General features: G+C 41.1%; 1 long non-coding RNA gene across 1 annotated transcript; it reads left to right on the top strand.

Annotated features, from left to right (window-relative positions):
* The first annotated feature begins 4768 nt into the window (after positions 1–4768).
* On the top strand, positions 4769–26789 carry LOC141992943 (uncharacterized). Its single transcript, XR_012640698.1, has 3 exons — positions 4769–4880; positions 24653–24751; positions 26659–26789. It is a non-coding gene; the product is annotated as an uncharacterized LOC141992943 (long non-coding RNA).
* The last annotated feature ends 269 nt before the right edge of the window (positions 26790–27058 follow it).

Below are 27058 nucleotides of genomic sequence, written 5' to 3' on the forward strand. Positions count from 1 at the left end.
ACTTGCTCCAATAATGATAGAGAAAGGACTTCAGAGCTCACTCTCCAAGAGTGAAAGGTGCTTTGACTTTGGCTTGGTATGGGAAAAATCCTGAGGAGGCCATCAGTGTAGTGGATTTAATTTCTCTGCAATAGATAATTTTTTTAAAAAAGTGTTTTGTACACAACTTCCTACAGGCCGGATTCTGATATCCATTCTCATGTTGAATAGCACCTTACTACCAGAGTCTTTTATTTCAAGGTTTCTGCTCATAAATTTATTTATTTATTTATTCTGAGGCCAGAAGGGATCATTATGATCTTGTCTGACCACATGCATAGTGCAGGCCATAGCCTATCGCCCAGTAATTCCTGCATTGAGCCTGTTTTCTTGTGGTTGAACTAGCACATATCTTTTAGAAAGTCATCCTGATTTGACTGAAAGATTTCAAGCAAAAGAAAATAAATCACATCTCTCAGTAAGTTGTTCCAATGCCTAATTGCCCTCACTATTAAAAACAGAAAAATAAAAATGCTCTTGGACTGAAGTACTATTCAGTATGAATGAGGGTATCAGAACTGGTCTTAAAGGCCAACTTCTTGCAGCCCTGACTCCTGAGTAATGTGGGGTGGTACTGTAGAAGATCCCACACTGCAGTTTGCCCAGGAATGTAAGGATATCATCAAATCCTTCCCCAAACAACTCCAGTCTCTTTAATCCTGCTGAGTGGCACATACACATACAGTACCACTGTTGTCAATGAAACTGCTCAGAGGAGCACTATTGATCATGAAAAAGGGCTGCAGAACTGAGTGTAGTAACAGACTATTATTGCCCTAGAGGGACCAAAAGAAACATTAGACAACAGAAAGACATTTAAGAGCCTAGTGATTTTTTTTTTAATGATCTGTAACCCAAAAAGCAGTTTGCATAAATCTGTTTGAAGTTTGAAGAAAAAATCTCCTTTGCCTTCAGAGTAAAAATGACAATTTTAGGTCAAATCAGTTTTGCTAGCCAAACTTTAAGGGGACTAAAAATTTACCTTATAATGGAAGCCGATTGCAACCTCAACTACAGTATCAGAGAGCCTGTTTTCTCCATAAAATGTAGTTTCTCCCTGGAATTTCAAAATTCTGAGTGTCCTCAAGTGAGTTTTCTACTCATAAGTAATGTTCACTTTTACTTCAGGAGAATTTGCCTATATTAAAGGGTTATAACAGTTTGTGAGGAGTAGAGCCAGTCAGTCAAATACTTACCTAATGCCAATGACAGATTCAGCTTCCGAAGTTAGACAAGTTCAGACTTAGGTTCCTTTTTTTAACAGTGAGGGTAATTAACCATTGGATTTTCCATCGGTTGTAGTCTTTAAGTTAAAACTGGGTATCTTTTTAAAAAATATGCTCTAGCTCAAAAGAAAAATGATAGGTTTGATGTAGGAGTTACTGGGTGAAATTCCATGGCCTGTGTTATGCAGGAGGTCAGACTAGATGATTATCAGGGTCCCTCCTGACCTTAAAAGCAATGAGTTTTCACTCACACTAACACAGCTGTTGTTTTTCAGTGTATCACATTTACTGTAAATTGGTATCTTAAGGATATTGTCAGCTTTATTTACTGAATAGCAAGGCTTATCTTTCTCTTCCACATCTGAATAAACTTTCGAAAGCTGGAAACCAAGAGTTACAGCAGAGCCAACCATAACTCATACACTTGTAGCAGGTGATACCACCTATGCCCATCTGAATCCATGCAAAATAATCTGGTTCCCAGTGTCCTTAATTGTGGAGAAGGGTGGATATTCCTTTAGTGATTCAAGCAGTAGGAATAAAAGTATGAGCTTGCAATGGGGCAGAAGGGCCCTGCACTGGCCAGGGGTTAGGGAGACTGACAGGCTCTCTGATGGCAATGAGAGGGTTAAGGAGAGCCTCTGGACCCCTCCCTCCACTACATCTGCAGCCAGTGTTAGGCATGGAGAGAATAGCTAAAAGGAGACCTAGCCCAGTTCAGAGCAGGAAGGAGAGCAGAGCTTTGCTACTTCCTCAGTGAGGGAAAGGACAAGGGAAACTTGGCTCCAGGCTAGAACCTAGGGGAACTTGCTACTGGTGTGAACCCTTTGGTGGATGGGATGACGAAAACTGTCAGAAAGAGGCAAGTCTGGAGCCGATGGTCAAGCGTCCTCCTGAAGATCCCACGAATGAACCTGATTCTGATTGTTTCCTTTTTGTTTTGGAATCTGACTCTTTGGAAGGGGTAGGACTAGAGTGTGTCTTAGCCAGATACTGAGACAGCGAATTTATGGGCTGATGTCTGCAGACCCACAGCGGAGGTGAGTCATGCCCTCATGGGCCACAAGGGGGTGTTGCCTGGACAACCCGGCAACAGAGCTTGTCGTACAGGAGTCGTTGCCACCGACGGACCTTTGCATTGTGTGAAAGTTATGGATGACTTCCCCCTCAAAATGTGGCTGCTGCTAGCTGGATAGCTAAAACCATTAATTTGGCTTGCTGGACATGCATGGCTATATCCTACTGCTGATTATCTGCAAAACATGCTATATGCCAGTACATATAGGTACGGCAGGTTGGCATGGGCACCTATTTACAAGGGAGGTGTACATCACGCTTCCCCTACCACCCTAATTGTTTTCTTATTTCATATTCATACTCCTATGAATGAGGGTTTGTCCAAGAATCCTTGGACAAGATTTCCTCTCCTCCATGCTGTTGTGCAGCATACCGGGCATTAGTTGTCCACAAGGTGGCTGCCCTTTCATGCCAGAGATAAAATGGCTTTACTCATCACTAAACGCTTTTTGATATTCCACAGTGTGTAAAGTGCCTTGTGGTCTTTAGGGATCCAAAATATCAAACAAACATAAGAGATGACTACAATATGGATCCAGTTCAGCAACCTCTGTTCACAATGAGTAGCAGTTGCCTATTTGAATAGCTCCATTGAAGTCAGTTGGGCTACTAGGTTAAGTAAATACTACCCATCATGAGTAAGGATTGCAGAATCAGGTTCTAAATTTACTATAGGGAGCATTGACAACTGCCTACCATCTTGGTAATGGTAATTTTTCTGTACTGTAGCCGGAACGCAAAAGTTTCAGGAGCAAACCCTTTCCTGTCTGTTTTGTTGTTGTCAAAGTTGGGCCAAATACAACCTATAAGGTAACAATTTATAAATGTCTAAGGAAATGTTTTGAAAAGAACCAGGTGCAAGTATACTAGTCGTCACTCCAGCTCAGTCTTTCTTTAACCCTATACTTTAGTCACTACTGACAGGTAGAGGGCAAATTTGCATAATGAACTGTTTAAATATTCAGTTTTATCAAGGCTTCAAGGCATTATTTGTCCTCAGCATCTTCCATAGCTAGTGACCCTATCTAAATCAACATCATTTGTCAAATCAAATTAGGCTTGTTGTTAATTTCAGACAGTGATGTTCATCTTTTTGATGCTTTCAAACAACTCTGAGGTAAATCCCTGTGACATAATGCTACTTAGATATGCTAAATGAGTCACTTGTTCAATGCTGCAATTGTCAGAAAAATATGAAACTTAGCTCTAAGGTAAATATTGTTGGGTCACTTGAAATGTATGCAAATTTGACATTTCTTTACTGATTAGCATATCCACACATCAAAGTTTTCTATATATCACTTCAGATATTTTTGATTTAGGAGAGGTAAGGTCAGTGGCACTTGGCATACTCTTTACTTTATATCAGACAAGATAAGAAACTAAAGCCTTCTTGGGGGAAACTTTCTAGCTGAAATCTTATTTTGTCTAAGCTGAGAACATTTTCTTGCAAATGGCTAGAAGAGGGTGAGGGAAAGTACCAGAAATGATGATTCTTCAACATAAAACTAGTAAAGGAGCATACATTGGCTTTCCAGTGCAGTGGTCCCCAAATTGTGACATGCCCCCTTAGGTGGGTGTGGAAGAAAATTCATAGTGGTGTGGTGACGCCCGGGGAAGCCCTCACAGGGGGCCGGGAGCACCACCCACCCCTACTCTGCCCCCAACCACAGCTTCAGCTCCTGGCCCCGACTGCGACTCCACTCCTGGTCCCGGTCCTGACTCTGGCCCTGGCTACACTCCTGGCCACAGCTGCAGCTTCGGCCTCGGCTCCCGGTCCCACCCCTGAACCGCAGCTCCTGGGGTACGGGTGAAGACAGATTCCGTTATGGGTAAGAGGGGGCACGACGTAAAAACTTTGGGTGCCACTGCTCTAGTGAATCCTCAAAAGGAATGTTGAAAAGCAGGGAATTGTGCAATCCGGCTCAAAAAACCCCTCAAAGTTTCTCTTACTCTATAACATACAATTTTCTAAATGGCAGCAAATCTATATTCATATCCCCTTAATACTGGTCCAGATATCTGATGCCTTTGAAGTGAATCTTAACTACTTACTAAGAAACAGAAGTTAGATACATTTGTTTCCATTAAAAATGTCATATTAATGACCATTTGTCTCTTCATTGGATATAGTGAGAATTTTGCGTGAACTAAAATCTGCAGGATGAGTCCAAAAGTCTGTTAGGATTTGATGGAGCAAAATACTTACTCATTTGAGTAACTTTACTCAATGAGTTGTCCCACAGATACCAATGTGACTAGTCACCTGAGTAAAGTTATTCATGGGATTTGCAGAATTTGGCCCTTAGGGACCATCATTAATTTGATAGGAAACTCTGTGGATTGTTTTATCCTATAAGTCCCTTGCTTATTCTTCATGGCAGTGATAAATGTTACTCCTTTAGAATTACAGGTTGCTGTTTAAACATTCACAGAAAGGACTATTTTCCTCAACAGTTCATACTCCTTTGGAATTCTGTCCCAATAGCTGAACAGAGCGACATCAATACAGGCGATGACGTACGCAGCAAACATGAGGTATGTGCTAAAAATTCAGATGAACATCTTGATAAGAATTAAACACAGTGCGCACTCACAGTAACTGGTTTTATTTTGTTTCAGTGCAATAACTTCAGTCGTGCAGATTTTTCTTTCAAATATAGCAGAAGCGCCTCCTTTGCAGCATGCTCTGAATTCCAGCACAATTTTGTTTAAAAATATAACAAACATTTTTCAAATTATTGGAGCAGAAAAAAGTGTCAGACACTGCTAACATATGTTTATTTTTCTTTTCCCTCCTATCACTGAAACGTGGCCAAACAGCGTTCCCCCTCCCTTTACATTTCATATATATATATATATATATATATATATATATATATATATATATATACTCTTCCACTAAGACCTTGCATGCTAAATTCTAGGAATGATTGAATGGATGACTTATTAGATCCCATAAAATAAGGAATGCAAATGCTGATGGATCCATTATTACCGCAGGGCACATAGCTCCACTACAATAAATTAGTAGTTGATGTTTGATGATAAATCAATAATGGCTTTTATCTTCTAAGTAAAAGATATTTTAATCTCCCCTCCCTTCCCATCTTTGATGGCATGGTATAAAACTGGGAAACTGAACACACATTCTTAAGGCAAGATTTAAAAAAAACTCCTTTGGTGCAAGATTCACATTTGCAAGCTGCCCATGCTTCCCATATTGGCAATGATTTTGACAAATGTAAAAAAGTCACTAATATTTTGACACTTTCACTGCCCAACTATGATACCAGCTGGCTGTGAATTCAGTTATTCATTGTTCTGCTGTATTTTAAAGACTGGTCCAGAGCCAATGTACTGGACCAGCTCCATTCATTCATTTTCAAGATTGAAGTTTCAGCTAACTGTAATGGCCATTTTTCAAATAGATCTGGAAACCTCTTCCAATTTAACAGGATCATACAAATTACAAGAGGTCAAATGTGCGTTCAGATTTCAAGCTATTCTCTTGACGGGAAATATATTTTTTCTTCAATATAGAAATAGCTATTCTTCACATAATTTAGGAACACAGAGTTCCTTTTTGTGCCACTTTTTTATGGGGAGGTCTGGCCAACACATTCTCCACAATAAAACAAGCAAAGAAAAAGTGTGGTTTCTGTTGATTAGATGTATATAAAATAAAACGAATGTAATTTCCCCCCCCCTCAACCTCTGAAAAGAAAAATCACCTGCCATGTGCTCAGTGCAGCCCTTATTCACACTCATTCAATAGCTACTTTAAAAGAAACTAAACAAAAACGTACACATTTGGCTCCAGGTAAACAAACAGAACTTTAAAACAGACTTAGGTGGAACTCCCCTCAGTCCTCAGTGCAGCTGCAGTACTTATCAGAACTACAGGATGTTCTTTTCTGCTTAAAAATCTTGGAGAGGGGTAAAGGTTCAAATTTAACAGTCCCTTTTGCAAATACCCCTTTTAAAAAAAATAAAAATGTGCTTACTTAGTAAGTCTTCTTTATTGTGCCTGCTAACGTTTTACAATATTTTCCAAAGCCAGTAACCATATTCATCCCTCTGGCTTGTAACTCACTGATTAAAAAGCAGATTGCCAGCAGTCATCTGCTATTGTCTAGCTTCTTAAATTCTGTTTCTGGTTTAATTTACTTGATTGTCCCATGCACTATTCATGAGTTCTATAATATTCCAAACTTTAATTTCAACAGATTAATTCTTTCTAATTATTCAACATATGAACCTGCACATGAGAATTCTACTGTATGCACCGTCCTGAGGCACAGAATGCAATGTCGAATCGTTTTCTGATTTCAAGTGGAAAACAAACTAATTATGTGGAAATATGATAATATATTGTGCTGCAGGGACCAGCCCTTTGTCTGTTTAGAAATGTTTACTTACAATCGGCTCCCTGTGTTATTTCTTCCAGGAGGAGCTGCCCTTTCTTAATGCATAAACATTATTGACTGGTCCATGATTCTTTACTTCAAGTAAAGTCAATTTACATAATTTTATATTACTTCCGTCTGGTGAAAACAAACAAGACATCCTAGGAAAGTAATAATTGAGCTAGCTGTACCAATCATGTGGAAAGATAAGATGCATAAGGCCTTGAAAATGGAGGGCTACTTATTTTTCTGTTGTTTCTCTTGGCTTTCCTTTACCATCATGCAATTTTACTCCCTTTCTATTTGATTTCATGAGTATCAGCATCCAGCGCCGCCTCATGTCATGATACACACCATCGGAAATAAACTAGGCCTGATCTATCAGCCAGTTACTCTGGTTTTATGACAATGTAACTCCAGTGAAAGCAATGGGTTTACAATGGTGTAACAAAGTGGCAAATCAGGGATATTGGGCCAGTTCTCAATGGAGTGATGCAACTTACACCATTGAGGACCAGGCTGTTTAAATGTTAGGGATTTTTTGTCTCACAAAAAATTGAAATTTTTTTCATCCTCAATCGGGACAAAGAGCCAAAATTTCCAAAAATGTTCATGAAACAAAATTCTGAAAAAAAGCCCTGGACCAGGTGAAAAAGCACAACTAGTAGGTGACTCCTAGGCAGATGGCCTGGGGAGTGAGAACAGCAGGGATGGAGAAGCTCCTGAAGGAGTTCCTGAGTCAGGGCACTAGCTGAGAGAGGTCAGGGAAAAGCTCATGTTGGGCAGAGGAGCTATTTAATTTTGGTATTTTGCCTAAGTTTTCAATTAAACCAATAAATTGTGCCCAGAGGCAAGGGCCAGAAACAGACTCTGGTGGGGGATGGATCCTTCCTGGGCTGGTGAGCTAGGCTGCTGGCATACAGTGACCATTTGTGAAGTAAGGTAATTAGTCAGTGTGAGTTGGCGGGGACAGAATCTGGCCCGTACATGGTCTCCTTCACAAGTGCTCTCTTCCCAGTATTGTGCCTTGCACATTAATTTTCTGGGCCACACTTTAGAGAAACTTTTGCTCTATACCTGCAGTAACTTCCCCTCTACAAAAAGAACAGGAGTACTTGTGGCACCTTAGAGACTAACAAATTTATTTGAGCATAAGCTTTCGTGGGCTACAGCCCACTTCATCGGATGCATGCAGTGGAAAATACAGTAGGACAATTTTATATACATAGAGAACATGAAACAATGGGTGTTATTATACACACTATAACGAGAGTGATCAGTTAAGGTGAGCTATTACCAGCAGGAGAGGGGGGAAAAAAACCCAAAAACCTTTTGTAGTGATAATTAAGATGGGCCATTTCTAGCAGTTGACAAGAACGTGTGAGGAACAGTAAGGGGGATAAATAAACATGGGGAAATAGTTTTACTTTGTGTAATGACACATCCACTCCCAGTCTTTATTTAAGCCTAATTTAATGGTGTCCAGTTTGCAAATTAATTCCAATTCAGCAGTCTCTCATTGAAGTCTGTTTTTGAAGTTTTTTTGTTGTACTATTGCGACTTTTAGGTGTGTAATCGAGTGACCAGAGAGATTGAAGTGTTCTCTGACTGCTTTTTGAATGTTATAGTTCTTGACTTCTGATTTGTGTCCATTTATTCTTTTACGTAGAGATTGTCTGGTTTGGCCAATGTACATGGCAGAGGGGCATTGCTGGCACATGATGGCATATATCACATTGGTAGATGTGCAGGTGAACGAGCCTCTGATAGTGTGTCTGATGTGATTAGGCCCTATAATGGTGTCCCCTGAATAGATATGTGGACAGAGTTGGCAATGGGCTTTGTTGCAAGGATAGGTTTCTGGGGTTAGTGTTTTTGTTGTGTGGTTGCTGGTGAGTATTTGCTTCAGGTTGGGGGGTGCTGTCTGTAAGCAAGGACTGGCCTGTCTCCCAAGATCTGTGAGAGTGATGGGTCATCCTTCAGGATAGGTTGTAGATCCTTGATGATGTGCTGGAGAGGTTTTAGTTGGGGGCTGAAGGTGATGGCTAGTGGCGTTCTGTTACTTTCTTTGTTGGGCCTGTCCTGTAGTAGGTGACTTCTGGGTACTCTTCTGGCTCTGTCAATCTGTTTCTTCACTTCACCAGGTGGGTATTGTCATTGTAAGAATGCTTGATAGAGATCTTGTAGGTGTTTGTCTCTGTCTGAGGGGTTGGAGCAAATGTGGTTGTATCGCAGAGCTTGGCTATAGACAATGGATCATGTGGTGTGGTCTGGATGAAAGCTGGAGGCATGTAGGTAGGCATAGCAGGCAGTAGGTTTCTGGTATAGGGTGGTGTTTATGTGACCATTGCTTATTAGCACTGTAGTGTCCAGGAAGTGGATCTCTTGTGTGGACTGGTCCAGGCTGAGGTTGATGGTGGGATGGAAATTGTAGAAATCATGGTGGAATCCTTCAAGGGCTTCTTTTCCATGGGTTTAGATGATGAAGATGTCATCAATGTAGCGCAAGTAGAGTAGGTGCATTAGGGGATGAGAGCTGAGGAAGCGTTGCTCTAAGTCAGCCACAAAAATGTTGGCATACTGTGGGGCCATGCGAGTACCCATAGCAGTGCCGCTGATTTGAAGGTATACATTGTCCCCAAATGTGAAATAGTTATGGGTGAGGACAAAGTCACAAAGTTCAGCCACCAGGTTTGCTGTGACATTATCGAGGATACTGTTCCTTATGGCTTGTAGTCCACCTTTGTGTGGAATGTTGGCGTAGAGGGCTTCTTCATCCATAGTGGCCAGGATGATGTTTTCAGGAAGATCACCGATGGACTGTAGTTTCCTCAGGAAGTCAGTGGTGTCTCAAAGATAGCTAGGAGTGCTGGTAGCATAGGGCCTGAGGAGGGAGTCTACATAGCCAGACAATCCTGCTGTCAGGGTGCCAATGGCTGAGATGATGGGACGTCCGTGATTTCCAGGTTTATGGATCTTGGGTAGAAGATAGAATACCCCTGGTCGGAGTACTAGGGGTGTGTCTGTGTGGATTTGCTCTTGTGCTTTTTCAGGGAGCTTCTTGAGCAGATGGTGTAGTTTTTTTTGGTAACCCTCAGTGGGATCAGAGGGTAATGGCTTGTAGAATGTCGTGTTGGAGATCTGCCTAGCAGCCTCTTGTTCATATTCTGACCTATTCATGATGATGACAGCACCTCCTTTGTCAGCCTTATTATTTGTCAATAATCTATTGACAAATTATTGATCTAATAACAAAATCAGTTAGCCTTTTTGATTATGATGTCAGAGTTGTTTCTGAGGCTGTGGATGGCGTTGTGTTCTGCATGGCTGAATAGAGTGCTTCTGCTGACGTGCACGGGCTGAAATTGTGGAAAAGCAGCATCACTTGCCCCATAACCTCAGCCGTACAGAACACAACACCATCCACAGCCTCGCAATATTACAACAAAAAAACTTCAAAAACAGACTTCAATGAGAGACTGCTGAATTGGAATTAATTTGCAAACTGGACACCATTAAATTAGGCTTGAATAAAGACTGGGAGTGGATGTGTCATTACACAAAGTAAAGCTATTTCCCCATGTTTATTTATCCCCCTTACTGTTCCTCACACATTCTTGTCAACTGCTAGAAATGGCCCATCTTGATTATCACTACAAAAGGTTTTTGGGTTTTTTTTTCCCCCTCTCCTGCTGGTAATAGCTCACCTTAACTGATCACTTTCGTTATAGTGTGTATAATAACACCCATTGTTTCATGTTCTCTGTGTATATAAAATCATCCTACTGTATTTCCACTGCGTGCATCCGATGAAGCAGGCTGTAGCTCACGAAAGCTTATGCTCAATTAAATTTGTTAGTCTCTAAGGTGCCACAAGTACTCCTGTTCTTTTTGCGGATACAGACTAACATGGCTGCTACTCTGAAATCTATTCCCCTCTACAGTTCTGCACTCTGTTTTGCACTGCAGAGTTCTGCTACCTCCTGACTTTTCCCTCTACTCTCTTTTTGAAATACACTGGGTAGTTGTGTGTGATCATGTGTTCCTCCAGTGGCTAACATTGATGTCTATGACACCTTGCTACTTGCTCACGCCCAGTATTTTGATGCTGAATGTGCCAGGTTCAACCCTACAGACAACCATAGCATGTGTGTGTGTGACAATGGTTCATTGTGCAATGACTATTGTAGGGCATGGCCTTTTAAAAGAACTAATTATTCCTGAAGTAGGGAGGAATCAAGTGGGAGAGTCAAGTCTATAGATCACTATTAAAGGGTCCACAAACAAGACCTGGGAGTCTTAAAAGGTGGTACAGTTAAAGATGGGCTAGCGAGGTTAATAACATTTATTTTATATTTTGAATTTGGTTTTTATATGAATCAGACATTTACCATTTAGAAAAACCTATGGGGAATAGCTGAGTTGTGTAAAGGTGAATGCTCTTTTGCTTAAAGTGATCAGCGCATGAGGAAGAGATGGGAATTTATTGAGCAGGCATCCATTGTTTTCTTTCTTTAAAGTTCAAACTTGCACTGTAGCCCACCCTTCTGCTCGGAAACAAGGATTACGCTAAAACTTGCTTGCAAGGCTGTTTCAGAGCATCTCTCTGAGGCTCTTAATGCTTTTTAAATAATTGAAGTTTAAATATCATTTGAACTCAGCCCACTGTTTTCTCTCTGCTGCACCAATACTGAGCATGCTGGAAAAGCAACAAAAGAAAATATAGAAAAAAGGAATCTGTTTTTCTGATCCCTGGATACTCTACTCTTTCTGTTATGGCCTGCAGCCATACCACTCGCTGTAGGCTGTGAGCTCATCTGATCTTAAACTAAGCCGTGTCAGATCAGGTCAGTACTTGTCTGAGATACGTCCCTGAAAAATCCAGGTGTTGTAGGAAGCGAAGTTGTGAGTAAATGTAGCGCTTTTTACTTACATTCAGTACTGAACCAGTGCCCTTAGAGCAATGTGCTGATGGCAGATGGGACTGTAAAACAGACATTCTCATTGGAGTTAGGAGAAATTGTTTGAATGAAATGGTACCATTTCCGCTGAGAAATTCACAAAGATTATTCTGTTGGCAAAGGAAGATTAAACCCATTTTGGGGGAATGAACATTGTTTTAGATGTTTGACATAAATCCATCTCAGTCAGCATATTTTATTAGTTAATATTTATATTATAGTAGCACATAGAGGCCCTGATCAGGATTGGGGTTGGCAAGGACCCCTTGTGCTAGGTGTGTACAAACACATAGAAAAATACAATCCTTGTCCTAAAGAGCATATAATCTAAGAAGTCAATGGATGATGGAGACAGGGAGTCCATCAAATCATATGTAAAAAATTATATTCATATATATTTGTTAATAGAAAAAATTACACAGATAAATTAAGTTCTTATCTATGGTACCATTACCATAACATCTGAGCACCTCACATCTTAAATGTATTTATTCTCACAATACCCCTGTGGGGTAGAGAAGTGCTATTATCCCCATGTTATGGATGGGGAATTGAGGCACAGAATGATTAACTGATGTGCCTAAGTTCATACAGGAAGCTTGTGGTAGGCCAGGGACTTGAACCCAGCACTCCCAAATTCTAGGCTAATACCCTCACCGGAGGACTGTCCTTCCTCTCCTAAACTACTACTCTTATCTTCCCTCTGTCTAGCCATCATGAATTGACTGATTTCCTTAGGCATGTTTTCACTGGGAAACATGCATTCATTTTTGCAGAAATCCAGAAATGATGATTGTCAGTGAATATACAGAAAATGAAAAAAATCATACAGAAATATTCAAAGAAATGTAGATTTTTTTTCCAGTGCGGTTTTAATAAGATAAAATATTGTTATAGTGGGGATCACCAGATGGCGCTGTTTAACATAGTTATTTTTCGTAGTGTACAAGCACTATTTCAGTCTTTGGAGAAATCTGCATTGTTGTTAGTTTTATGATAGTTACTTTCTGAGAAAGCTGTTGCAAACAGCAGAAAAGTTTGCTGTCTGCCTTAATCTCTCTAAATAGAGTCAGAATTGCTCCCTGGGATCCAGTCATTCATGTTCTGCTTGAGTTTCCTGAAAGAGGGGATTGCCAGTGTAACCCACATGCTTTATACTGCAGCGTTTGTTTTTTTGCCACCCAAACAAAGGGAGAAAAGCAGTGGGGAGAAGACATGGATTTTAGTTAGAATACTGTGTTTCTGCACACCTGCTGAGCTGGGCAGGGCATCTCAGCTACAAAGGCCCAGAAACATCCAGAAGTAGTGTGTGTCAGCCGCTATTTCTGAAGCTCTATAGGAAGTTTTTACTTAAAGGAAGCAGGTTTTGTAGATCCTGTATAAAGTCATCACTTCAGAGCTGAGTCAATCAGAGCTTGGAGGTGTGAGAGGTGAATTCATAAATATACGTGTTAAAGACAGCCCTGTGGACTTAGTGGCTGATTGACAGAGGACCAAGAGATGTGTCTGTTGTGGGGGCTGGGTTCCAGGGTGAGTGCGATTCCAACTTTATGTACGAAGGAAGCCCCCCAGGAGGAAAATGTTTGGTCCCCCGTGGTGTGTTTTATGAACATAGAGTGAGAGCTGGGAGGGGAGCATTTGTGACTCCTAGAGATTACAGAATCTGTGGAATTTATATTCAGCTATTAGCTAATTACTTTAAACTAAGATTTTGTCCCAGTTAAAGCGAGAATGGGGCAGAGCTCAGAGAGGTGAGGGCTTGTAAAGTCTTACCAGAGCTTGCAGGGAAAACATAGTGCCCTATAGAGTGAAAGCCTTAGATAAATCCAGGGAATGGATATTTTGTATGTTCCCAATACCTGTACCACTTAGATACAGGAAACAGATTTCCTATCACACCGGCAACTGAGGAGACTTGTCGTCTATTAACCCAAGGGCTGGAATGCTGCTAGCTGCAAGGGCCCCCAGGCTCTGAAGTGTTTGGAAAGGAGAAAAGCTGTCATTCTTCTAAAGCTCAGAAGTGACACACTGTCACACAGTACATATTATGGTCACATTGTAGTGACTGAGAAATCCCTTCCAGAAGAAGATGAAAGGGGAATGTGTGTACTAAAGTATAGAAGTGTAAATGTTCTGTTGAACCCTTGTATTTAAATATATGAAACAGCAACAAAGTGGGGAAGTTATGTATATGAAGACCCCAGTAGGGATACTATCTAATATCTTTTATTTAAAAACTATTCAGAAGTATTCCAAATACCATTTACAATGGGCTGTGTGTTAAATGTTTGTTTACTAAAAATGGTCTGATGCTATCTCTGTGATGCTGACTGGGCACCATTGTTCACAATTAGATTCATGGTTTTACATACAATAGTTCTAAGGTTTAACATTTTTTGAGAAGACATAAGTCCTGTGCATCTGAGAAGAGTTAAGCTGAAGTGCAGGAAAAAGGGGAGTGTAATAGTGTCAGCACACCCTTCCCCATTATACCTGCATGCTATTTAACCACCTCTGCTCAAGGACTAGTGAATATAGTCTAAGTAAAACAAGTTACATTAAGAAATATCTAGACCCTGCATCACTGATTTTTTTCCCTTTCCCCCTCCAACAGGAAAACAACCTACAAAACCCTGAAATTGGCTACTGTGTGGCAAGGGGTTGACAGTATTCTTCACACTGTAAATTGTTGTGGGGTGGCATTGTGTGACAATGAGTTAAGAATGTAAGAATGGCCACACTGGGTTAGACCAAAGGTCCATCTAGCCCAATATCCTGTCTTCCAACTGTGGCCAATGCCAGATGCCTGAGAGGGAATGAACAGAATAGTGATCCATTCCCTGTCGCCCATTCCCAGCTTCTGGCAAATGGAAGCTAGGGACACCATCGCTGCCCATCCTGGCTAATAGCCATTGAATTACTGCTGTCAGTAGTAGGTGAAGCAGTACTATGTAGTGTGTGAAGTGCTGTGGTATCCCTATGGATGGAAAATGCTATAACAAGGGTGATTTAGGCCAGTGTAGAGTTCAGCATGGTTGCGTTACATAAACTGAAACCTTGTCAGTGGCTATGAACTCATTCACTAGTTTGCTTGGAGGTTTGGCTTTCTGGGTTTCTTACTTTCCAGTGGAATCTCTTCTTTCCCCACAGTTGCTCCTTCCTTTACCTAACCTGGCTTCTTCTCCACCTCTGTGAACTTGGGCTGATTTCAGATGGATTCTGGATTTTATCTGTATGTTTGCACAGACCTAGTGCCATATAATGGCAAGTTAATATTATTACTGTTCTTTCGTGCAATGAATTTTGCAGTCATTTGTTAATAGTTTTGGAGTGGAGAGATGGGGGAAAACCATTCACCATACAGCCAGCCATAGCTAAAGTGAGGTGGGGGAGAAAGGAAGAGGAGCAGAACCATGTTATCTATGTGCTAAAGGGATTTAAAATGAAAAAAACATTTAACAAGTGAACAAAAATATACTAGCTGTGGCGGGAGAGAGGCAGGGAAATTTATTATTTGAATAGATACCAAACAAAGACAGTCACAATGCAGCTCGCTTATCAGAATAGCAAAGAGAGGTACAGTTTTGGCTGTACACAAGATTTGGGCTTTTTTCTGCCTTTGAACAAATGTTCTAGTTTAAAAAGGGGTTTGGAAAAGGAATAAGTAGGTGCTGTGCGTATATGCATATAATGTATGTGTGCTTGAAATGGTAACAGATCAGCTGTTTGTAACTTGTGACTGACTTAAACACAGAATTGTGAAAGAATAAGAAATCATATGTATTTATAAAGCACCCATTACCTTAAAAAAACCATAAACAAGGGTCTCTTGGCATACAGTACCAGCTGTTTTAAAGCATTCATATAATATTAGCAAAGGCAACATGACAACTTAGTGATCTCTTCTTTCCCTGAAGTATATAACTCCTTTAAACTTTAATGGAAGCTCTCATGGATGAGAGAATGGAGTGATCTCCAAGAGGATGGAGACAGTTTTCTAGTGGGAAGGTGGAGAGAAAGGCCTTGATGTTGTGTTTTGATCCTTGTGGATGGAGCCTTACACCTGTGCAGAATCCCAAGGAAGTGGGATCAGATTTCAGTATTGGGGACTGAAGAGGGGTGGTGGTGCTAGATTCAGCATTGCATGCTGGAAATTGTAGTCTTTTGCGTTTAGAAATACTAACAGGAGGCAGGAAGTGTAACTAGGTGCATGTCATGGTGGGATCAAAGGCTGCTGCAACTGCATCTAGAGCCGCATGATCATTGTCTTAATAAAATACCTTGTTGGATTTTACTCTTTTGGTCTCAGCCTCCACTATTCCACGAAATTGGTGATGAGACTGATTCTCCTACACCTAAATCCACCTGCACCCTTTCATCAAAGCTCAGGTGAGACTCCAATTGCTTTTAATGTTTGGATTAGAGTGTGTGAGAACTATGTCCTTGCAATTAAGGGCGGAGAACTTTCTGAACCAAGAAAACGTGTCCTCCTTATTCACTGCCTTGGTACAGAAGGGCAGCGTATATTCTACACTCTTCCCCCTTCTGGAAGGTGAATATGATACTGCACTGTCTGCATTAAAGAATTTTGTGCCTAAAGTAAATGTGGTAGCAGAACACTATAAATTCCACCAGTACGAATAGAAGCTAGGGGAGTCGACAGATCAGAATATTGCAGCTTTGAGAGAACTGATTGTCAAGTGATTTTGGCAACACAGCCGGTGAAATTATTCGAGATCAGTTTTTGGAGCAAACAGTTGTGCCCCGTATTAGATAATGCCTACTGTTTGAAAGGATATGACATTACAAAAAGCCATAATCATTGCTAATCACATAGAGTCAGCTATGGCAGAGGTGAAAATAGTGAGTCCAGATATAGCAGGTGCGATCCAAGCCATGGAACCACTGCAGAGGTGGACTACAACAAAGCAGTTGAAACATTACAAAGACAATGCAAATGAGAAGTCACAGGTTCAGCGACTTCCAAACATGCAAGGAAAAGTATGTTAGCGCTGTGGATCTACACAACATACCGCAAACTGCAGCGCATGTCCGACAAAAGCAGTTCAGTGCAATCATTGTGAGAAGACTAAACATTTTATTAAGGTATGCTGAAGCAACCAGCCTAATCAACAAACAAGTGCAATTACTGTGCCGGAGGCTACTGTTTTGAAAGTGGACGGAAGCAGCTCTACACGTGTTACGGATAAAAGAACGTGTACTGTTCACATATCTGCTACAGCAAGAGGGAAGCTCTAGGCAGTGGAATTCATATTGGATGCTGGCTCAGCAATTTCTCCATTACTTGATTCAGTTTATTTGTAATACTTTGGGTGGGTGCCACCTACTGAAGCAAGCTTACACCTAGTGTACTACTCGATGAACTGCATTCCTGTGCTTGGTTGCTTACCTGTAACTGTGATTGTTGATTCATACTGCATACTGGTGGAATGTGCATAGGGGTACTCCTATCTTAGACAGAGATTTGTTTGCAGGTAGTCAATGGGTGCATTGCTTTTGCCCCAACTGGGCACCACTACATCACAAACTCCAATCTCTGTGCTTAACAAGGATAGTACAGAGCCCCTTGGCTATGCATTTGGATTTGTTCACAAAATTAAACTTTGACCTAATATGACACCCGTATGACAGACATTGCTCATCTATTGTTCTCAGTCAGGGATTATCACAAGAGCTTAAAAAACAAATACCAAATGGTGGTATTGAAGTGATTGCATCATCTGAATGGGTGTCACTGATGGTGGTGATGAAGAGTTCATCTTTGCATAGACTTAAGGGAGCCGAATAAAGGCGTTCTGATTGACAGCCAGCCATTCCCACATACAAAAGAAGTGTTCATGGAACTTCATGGTGCAAAAATGTTTTCTATCTTTAATCTACAGAGTGCATATCCCCAACTTGTGCTACAGGAGGACAGCAGAGATTTCATAGCGTTTATTATGCATATGGGCTATTCCACTTTAAACGTGTACCATACAGATTTGCATCAGCACCCAGCACTTTCCAAAGAATGATGTTAGTGATTCTCAGGAACCAACCTGGAATCCAGAGTTATTTGGGTGATGATTTTGTGTTCGTGACGTGTCCCGAGGAACACAGAAAAATCTTCACTGTATACTATGCCGCATCAGAACAACAGGGCTGAAACTGAATTTGGTCAAATGCCAGTTCAGATGGCTATAAAAACGTGTTACTTGGCAGTTGCGTCACAAGACAGTGTTGATGCATGTGCCACCATTACAGCCTCTTCTTCCAGATGCAGCATGGCAAAAACTTGCCATTGATATTAGAGGTCCATTTGACCATGCCCCAAGTGACTATTGCTATCACTTGATCAACTACTTCAGTAAATGGCTGGAAGTGACGTTTACACCTCAGGTTAGCTCTGTTATGGTGATCAAGTTCTTGTTGATGTCTTTAGCAAGAAACGGAACTTGAAAGAATCAGTATCAGACACCAGAATGCAATTAACCTCACTGGGATCTGAAACTTTTCTGGCAGAGAGGAACATTAGACATAGAAGATCATCCATGTATGACCCTCAAGCTTATGGAGAAATTGAATGATTCAACAGAAGTTTGACTCTACAGATAGCTATGTTGGAAAGAAAAGCGTGGAGGACCTTCGTTACAAATTTCTTACAAATCTACAGGGCTATGGGCCGTGCCGCAAATGCAAAGGTCACCTCCTGAATGATTACATAGCAGAGAAATGCATACTAAATTAAACATTGCTGGATTACTGGGAGCTGCATTTGATATATCCATGCAGTTGGATATAAGAAAAATATTCAACAGAAACAACAAAAATATACAGCATATACAGATAAATGTTGTTTTATCTAAAATTTGAATGTGGCTCATTTGTAAGAGTACAAAAACCTGGAATCTTACAAAAAAGAGAACCCAGGTTCATGTCTCCACTGAAAACTGCTGCGAAAAAAGGACCATACGCTTACAAACTGTCAGATGGTTGAGTATGGAACTTTATTCATCTCGCACCTATTTCCCAAGAACAAAGCAGAGATGTTTCAGACCATCTAACTGGTCCCAATGATTTTACTTTGCCACTGACAATACAGGATAACTGACAGGATGTTGGGGCCTGATTGACGTGCCATAGAGCCAGATGGCCACCTGTAGGGACTGGAGACGGAGTTATGTAATTATTAAAGGGAAATGGGATTAGTTCCTCCTTATAACTAGAATTCTAATTATAGTTACATAACGTTTGCTTTTTAGTTACGGTCAGGGGCTACTGCTGCAGCAACTGGTTCTGGAGCTACACAATTGTTGTCTTAATAAAAACCCTTGTTGATAGTTTTTACTTTTTTAGTCTCGTCTCCACTACTCCACAAGAAGCCAGTCTGAATGACTACTAGATAAAACAAGGAACCATTCCTAGATACAAGCTTCTCTATGTTTTTGATAATATGGCTGAGTGCAGACTGTTCATCAAATGTTTTATTCTTTCCGGCAGGAAAAGTAGGGTGTTTTTTTTTTTAATGGACAAAAACGCAACTAATTGTGCCTTTTGTCTATAATTTAAGATTTTTCTATATCTGATTATTTTCCTTTGCAAAACTTGAATCATGTATCTACTGTACATGTCTAGAGATTTATATGGAGCTTGTCGTCATGGTATCTGAGTACCTTACAGAACTAAAAAACAGTTCATCCTTGCTCTGACTCTTCCTTTGAACACCTGTTGTGCATTAAAGTAAAATCTGTAATAGGGAAAGTGGCAAGTATATCGATATAGAAAATACACATTCTTCTAAAGAAGGAGACATGAGTAAAAGAAGCCTTAGCACAGCAGTGACATCTATTTACATGGGGGTTGCATGCACCTGTTCATTAGGCAATAACAAATGCTTACCATGGTGGTAGCTGCATCACACGGTACATATGCTGCTTCTGACATACATAACACCTCTTTAAGGAAACACATGGCCCCATATGTCACAAGAACTTGTTTACATTCTGCAATACAGTAAGGAAAAATATGTTTCATAATAAATGTTTTCATACTTTTTGTGTATGAGGAGAGAAAGGGAGTTTTACATCCTGGCTGTCAGCCTTAACATGCTTTTGTATTGTTCATGTTCAGAGGTGTGTGGTTTTCTGTTAAAAGAACCCAAACTAACCCCCTCAGATCCTAGCATCCCCAAACTTCATGACAGTTTGGATCTGAACTATGGGGATTTTGTGCCCAAGTCCATGGAACAGACAAGGATTTTTAGAGGAAGTAAATATGTGTGGGTGGAAATCTGTGTATTTAATTATTTTAGTTTTTATTGAAGCTCAGCACTTTAACAAAAGGTAAATCACGTAACATATAAAATGTCACCACATACACTGTCTCCACAACTCCTTTTAATATTGTATTGATATTGCCCACCACAGTAATAATGTCCCTGTATCTAACCATCTCACATCCTCAGGTCACCCACTAACCATGAGCTGTAGAGAAAAAGAGCCTTGCACTATGTTCACAAGGTTAACATATCCAGATCCCCTGAGTCATGCTAAAATGAAGTATTGTAAAGCTTTAGGCAACTGGTGATGGGGTTTGGTTCAGATAAGTCTCCTTACATAGTTTGGAGCCTTATAAAACCACTTTTAAGGTCTTCTTCCTCTGATCATACGTCATGAATGGATTCAAAACAGAAGAGAATGAGCCTATAGGACATAATTAATGAAGGCTCTGGAGCTGAGGACTAGATTCCTGTGTTCTAGGCCCAGCTATGCCACTAACTTCCTGTATGAATTTGAGCAAATTGCATTCAACTTTCCCCTCTCTGTTTACCCATCTGTAAAATGGGTTTAATAGTAGTTGCCTACATCATAGGGGTGTCATGAAACATAGTGGTTATAAAGCTCTTTGAAAACCTTTGATGAAAAGGACTATTTAAATATTAAAATAATTATCAAGTAACCAAAATGGGTTAAAAAACAATACTTAATGCAATGTCTTCTTGCTTATAAAGGGCACAACATTTAGTTGTGTGAGCTACTTTCCTGGCACTTACACAGGCTCATGTGGTATATGCTCAGGAATGAGTTTGCTCTTGGGTGTACATATTAGTAAGCAAAAGACGTTACTGGTCATCTATATAAGATGAATGTCCCCAGCAACTTTGTCTATCAGGCTGCTTGGACTTTCCATTCCAGGCAGTCTGCTTTTGTGTAGTCTAGACTGGAGATCTAACACCCATCCTTTAAACAAATAAAGTGGGGAGTTGTGCAGAAAGGCCATGTCTACGCTACCGGCTAAATTGGCACCACTGTGATCAATGCAGCGGTTTTGATTTAGTGGGTCTGGTGAGGACACGCTAAGTCAATGGAGAGCGCTCTCCTGTCGATGTTTGTACTCCACCTCTCCCAGAGGTGGAAGCTATGTAGACAGGACAGCATCTCCCACTTACATAGTGAGTGTAGACAGGGCAGTCCCTAGCCATTTTGGTGCCCTATGCAGCCCCCATGCGGGGGGGCTGTGTGGAGCTCCAGGCCTCCGCGGGGGGGGGGGGGGGGGGCTGGCTCCAAGCCTCTGTGCGGGGACGGGGCTGGGGGCTGGCCACTTTCTGCAGGAAGTGGAGTGACCTGGCCTCAGCCTGCTCTGCTCCCCTGGCTCCCAGGCTTGGGGAACCGCCCCCCAGCACTCGCCGGCAGCACGGCTGGGAGCCAGAGGAGCACAGCAGGTTGGGGCCGGGTTGCTCTACTTACCACTGCCGGTGAGTGCAGGGAGCCCGACCCCTGCTGCTGTCCTCAGGGGAAGGGCTGGCTGGAGTGGGGGGTGGGACTGGGCCAGAGCAGGGGCAGGAAGAGGCGGGGCGGGGGCGGAGCTGGGGTGGGGGCTTTGGGGAAGGGTGGAGTGGGGGTGGGGCTGGGGCAGAGCAGGGGTGGGAAGAGGCGGGGCTGGGGTTGGAGGCCATGTGGAAGAGGCAGAGCAGGGGCTGGAGCAGCACGCAGCTGCATACTTTGCATGTGGGTAGGGACGGCCCTGGGTGTAGATACCGCTGTAAGTCGACCTAAGTTACAAAAACTTCAGTTCCAAAGGTTACGTAACTGAGCTAGCGTAACTCAGATTGACTGACAGCGTTAGTGTAGGCCAGCCCAAACAATGAACTTGATTCACTCCATGAGTTGATCAAAACCTTGTGGTGATTTCTCTTCGATTTGCTTCCTATTCCAGCGGACTGCTTTGAAGTCCTGGCAATAATAAAGCTACTTGAGGCAAAGAAGAGCTCTGAGGATCTGGGCCATAGTGATTATGAAGTATTTTGGGTTCTTTGAACCACGGGCATTATGGAAGTGCAAATGAATATTTAATTGGAAAATTGAGTGATCATGGCTGGAGTCAGTGTGGGCACTTACTGGTTCTTATGTCACTTCATCATGCCCCAGCCATTAGGTATAACACTAAATTAATTCATAGCTTATGGGGTGAAGATCAAAAGAGCCTTTGTTTGTCTTTGTAAAATCAATTCTCATTGCTTTGTATAACTTCCACTGGATGGCGAAGGAGGAAGTTGCTATCTTGAATAATGAGCTGCTGTTGAAGAACTACTGTTGATTATTGTAATTCCCTGTATCTGTGCGTGAAACCCCCAATGTTAAAAAAGGTGCAATTCGTTCAGAGCACAGCATCCTGTTAGCAGCAACTCGTGCTACCGAGAGATGTTACCCTGACGTTACTCCATTCTCTTCACATTCACTGCATTGAATGTTGATTAAATTCAAGATTTCAGTTCTCATCTTTGAAGACCCATGTTACCTGAGGGATTGTCTCACCCACGTGATCATGGCCTCCCATGACAGCAATACTCCAGGGAGACAACAGGACTGCCAACCTCAGAGCGAAACCCATGGGTGCGGGAGGTGGAGCTTTCTCAGTGCCTAGCCCACAAGCCTGGGACTCACTCCCAGGTAAGATGAGAGCATCTGGGATTCTCAGCACCTACAGAGCAAAAAATGCAAACACCAGGTATTCCCACAGTCTCACTACAAAAATAAGAGCCAGACTAGGGTGACCAGACAGCAAATGTGAAAAATCGGGACAGGGGATTGGGGGTAATAGGAGCCTATATAAGAAAAAGACCCCAAAATTGGGACTGTCCCTACAAAATCGGGACATCTGGTCACCCTAAGCCAGACAAAAAACAAAGCTGAGTCCTGCTGTCTGGATCACAGAGAAAGAGAAATATAATGTGGCATGCTTAATAACTCAGGAAAACACTTAGGCCCCAGTTCAAGAAAGTAAATACGCATGTTTAATTCTTATTACCTTCAATGGGATTTAAGCACATGGTTAAAGTTGAGTCCCTTGCTGAATTGGGCCTTAGATGGTGGTATAAGCATCATATAGAAACCTAGCTGGATGGAAATCAATTTTAGGTATTTTTAGGCTTTGCAGCGCTATGCTTCATTTATGAATAACTCCCTGATCTTTAAAAATATCCATGTAATTTACAAAAATACTATGGGTTTTGTCACTGACATAATTTCTGATCAGCAGAGGGAATTACAGCTAGGGTTCTTTTTCTTCTCTTATTAAAGATTGTTCTTCGATCCAAAGGAGACGTTCTGATGTTTTTTTCATCTCAGTCCAAATTCCAAAACCTTTTTCTCCTTAAAGAATGAGCCCCAGGACTGCATTTGCATTTATAAAGAGCGTGTGAGGAAAAAACAGACTTCCTACATCATGTTTGAACTTAGGATTCATGGGTAGATAGCTTTTATTTTAATATATATTTGACACGAGTGTATTATTCATTATAGCTCCACGAATAGAGCCCTTTATATCTTATTTTATTTTGTACCTGGCACACATTTTATTACATAATAGAGTACTGTATCTTGGTGCTTATTAATATCTTCTAAAAGAGGGTGAAGTTTTCACTGTCTTCAACTGTGTAAGGCGGGGGTGGGGGGGCAGGCAGGGGGAGTCTCTTTCCAGGTGCCTTTTAATGTGGTATTTATTGTTACCATGTTTTGGGCTCTTGTCTATTAAATGTGCTACTGAAGACTGGAATGAAGTCACTTACATATTAATTTCCTCTGTGAACTCTATTAAAGTACTAATGTTCATTTACTTAGGTGTCTTGCTTAGAGCAGGCTGCTGACAAACTTTATGAATGGGAGAATGGCATCATTTAAAAAAAAATAACTTTAAGTCCCTACGGAAGATCTGTTCCCTGGCATTTTGAAAGCAGCATACAATGTTCCACTGGTCTGAAGCCAACCTATTTTGATTTATGCTTTTTAAAATGTAAGAAACAATATGATAAAAACATACACAAACTTGGCACCAGGCTTAAATAATCATTTTTTCCTGCAATGTCTGATTTGGGTCATAAAAAAAAAATCTGAAAGATGACACAAATTTTATTTTGCTATCATATTCTGTGAGTGGTTTCCAAGAAATATTGTTTCATCAATGCAGGGAACCAGAACTTGCTAATACCAGAGCCAAGGAAAATTTCTGAAAATTGTTATTGTAATGTTTCAGAGTAACAGCCGTGTTAGTGTGTATTCGCAAAAAGAAAAGGAGTACTTGTGGCACCTTAGAGACTAACCAATTTATTTGAGCATAAGCTTTCGCTCATGAAAGCTTATGCTCAGATAAATTGGTTAGTCTCTAAGGTGCCACAAGTACTCCTTTTCTTTTTGTTATTGTAATGTTTACCTAGTGAGATCATTTTTTTCCCTGATGAAGCACAGGTGCAAAATCTGAATGCACTGGTTCCAGTAGTACAATTTTCTAACCATTGCCTTTCTTTGCAGGCCTAGCAAACTTAGCCTACTATTAACAGGATACCAAGGACCCCTCTGACTCTCATTTTCTTCGCTCCACCATGGCAAAAAATCCAAAATCTTTCTGCCCTTGTATAATTGTCTGGTCATATATTTTTTTCAAGGCCCATTCAACCTATACGATAGCATCTGCTGGGACTGGGGAAGCAGACATGCAGAATCCTCGCAAATGGAAATGCCAGGGATGGATCAGATACCAGATGGTATGAATGTTAACTCGTAATAGGGCTAGGAGGTTCTTTTGCCTTCATAAGAAGGAAGGCAGCACCCTCTAGTACTGAGCCTTTGCCACCACTATGATGACAGGAACTGCCAAACATAAATCAGAGTGATAACAGCCTCTGTTGGGGATTCAGACCCACATTTTCCAGCATGGAAGATAAAATCTTTTCTTGGTTCTTAATTCAATCACATACCCAACTGGCAATCTTGCATATCAAAATGGGAACCCTGGGAGGCTGCTGGAATATGCAGATCAACAGAAGCTAATTAGCATTTACTTGCAGCCATCCTTAACTGATTGGCAGCACAGCTGTGGGGACCAAACAAAACATGCTGAGTTGCATATTTGTAAGGCCACCTGCCACTTGGTGGAATCTAAAATTGTGTAAACTACCACTTCATAATAACTCAGTGACCTTAATTTTGAAGTAATACTGAATGGGCATATTTGGCTAAGTGTATAATTAGTGCTTATTTCACCTGACATGCAGTTCAGCAATAGACTGTGCAGCAATACCTTTTTAATTTGACATGTTGATGTCTTAATTAAGATTGACAACTTGTTAGAGAGGTGCTGTATTTCCAGTGCAGGCTGATATGTACCCATTAGCACCGACTTCACTACCAATATGAAACAATGCACTTTTATGGCTTTATACACATCCCAACCATTCAAGGTGGAACAAGTAAACACTGAAAGAAAAAAGTCTATTTCCTGTATATGTTTATGTAAGTACTTTATTGCCTTACACTCAGAATATAAATTGGGAGAGGATGGGGGAGGAAGAGAGAGATATGGGGAAATCCCAGAAAATTAAAACATCAAGAAGCATGACAAAGAAAATAGAGGAGAAAGGCATGTGTAGACAGAAGGAATTTCAGCATTGTGGTGTTATTTGGAACATGATGCTGAAGTGAAAATTATAACAATGATATATCCTAGGTTGTTTAGAGGAGAATGGTACCTTTCATGGGTAGGCAAAAAAGCAGGTTTGTAGACAGGTTGCCTCATCCCCTATCTGGAAAACAGGGCTATCCATGTTTCAAGATGCTCATACTGAAGCAAAACAGAGAAGGTGAGAAAGAGCCAATATGCCTGCATGTGATTAGCCAAATTTTTGACTGGTGTAAGTTGGTGCAATTCCATTGGCTTCAGTATGCTGGCTTATACCAACAGAGAATTTGGTCTTAAATTCAGAGTAGACCAAGGAGGGTTGAAAGGGGAGGTATAAATATATACAACAATGTCTGGAAGATTGTGGAGAGATAACATTTCATTCAGAACTGTTAATCTTAATGAAAATAAATTGACCATAGTAAAAATTATAATGTATAGTTTAGGCCACCTGAAAGAGCCAACAACATGACGGTGAACAATAGAGGAGATAAGTCTGAAAGACTTAATAAGAAAGCCAGTGAATTGTGAAGAATAGCTGTTTGGAAACAAGGCATGCTTTCCTTGGAGACAGTACTTAACCAGTGTCACAGTGTGGGGGTAGAGTGCTGTGCTACTGAAGGCCCTAAATAGAACAGAACTGGAATCATAACCACCTGTGGCCATTAATGAACACAGATCTTTCGCAACTTGAATTCCAGTAGGCTACGTGCAGTTTGCATATTAATTGTGTTCCGTTTATTTAAATCCTCCCCCATAGTTTCAGTGGGATGCACTATTCTTCACTCCTTAAACCTCAACAGTTATACAGCATCTTTGCTCGCTGGTTTGCAGTCGTCATGCTCTGCACCAGGTTGGCTGCAGTTCGGTGAGGGTGGTGGTGAAGTTATTTCTGTGCATTCCATTAGAAAAGTACTTTGGGAATGGAGGTGCAATGAGAGATGCAAAGTGACCTGGCTGTATGAACTAACACTGCATCCTTCTTTCTTGTAGTTTAAGTTTGAACGTTTGACCCTTGAGCTGACAGTTGTTCCTGAGGAATATAACAAGATATTGAGACAGCAGCTTCCCCTCAAGCAGCAGATGCAGCAGCAGGAGCAATCAGATGCACATAAGAATGATATGGCACGCTGTAGCAGTTAGTTGCCTTTCATAATATCCTTGTGATATGTACATTTATAGGTATTGGGGTTTTTTGTGTGTGTGGGGCATGCAAGACATTTCACGGTTACAAAAATATTGTGCATTTCTGATATTGCACATGAACAGGTAACCATTTACCAGAAAATACCAAAATACCTTGGTGATTTTCATAAATCATAGAGGAAAAGGACTTTTTAGGTCATTCAGTCTATCTCCCTGCCACTGTATGAGTTACTCCTATGAGCCCCTT

Source organism: Natator depressus, chromosome 8, assembly GCF_965152275.1.
Source record: "Natator depressus isolate rNatDep1 chromosome 8, rNatDep2.hap1, whole genome shotgun sequence".
NCBI classification, from domain to species: Eukaryota; Metazoa; Chordata; order Testudines; family Cheloniidae; genus Natator; species Natator depressus.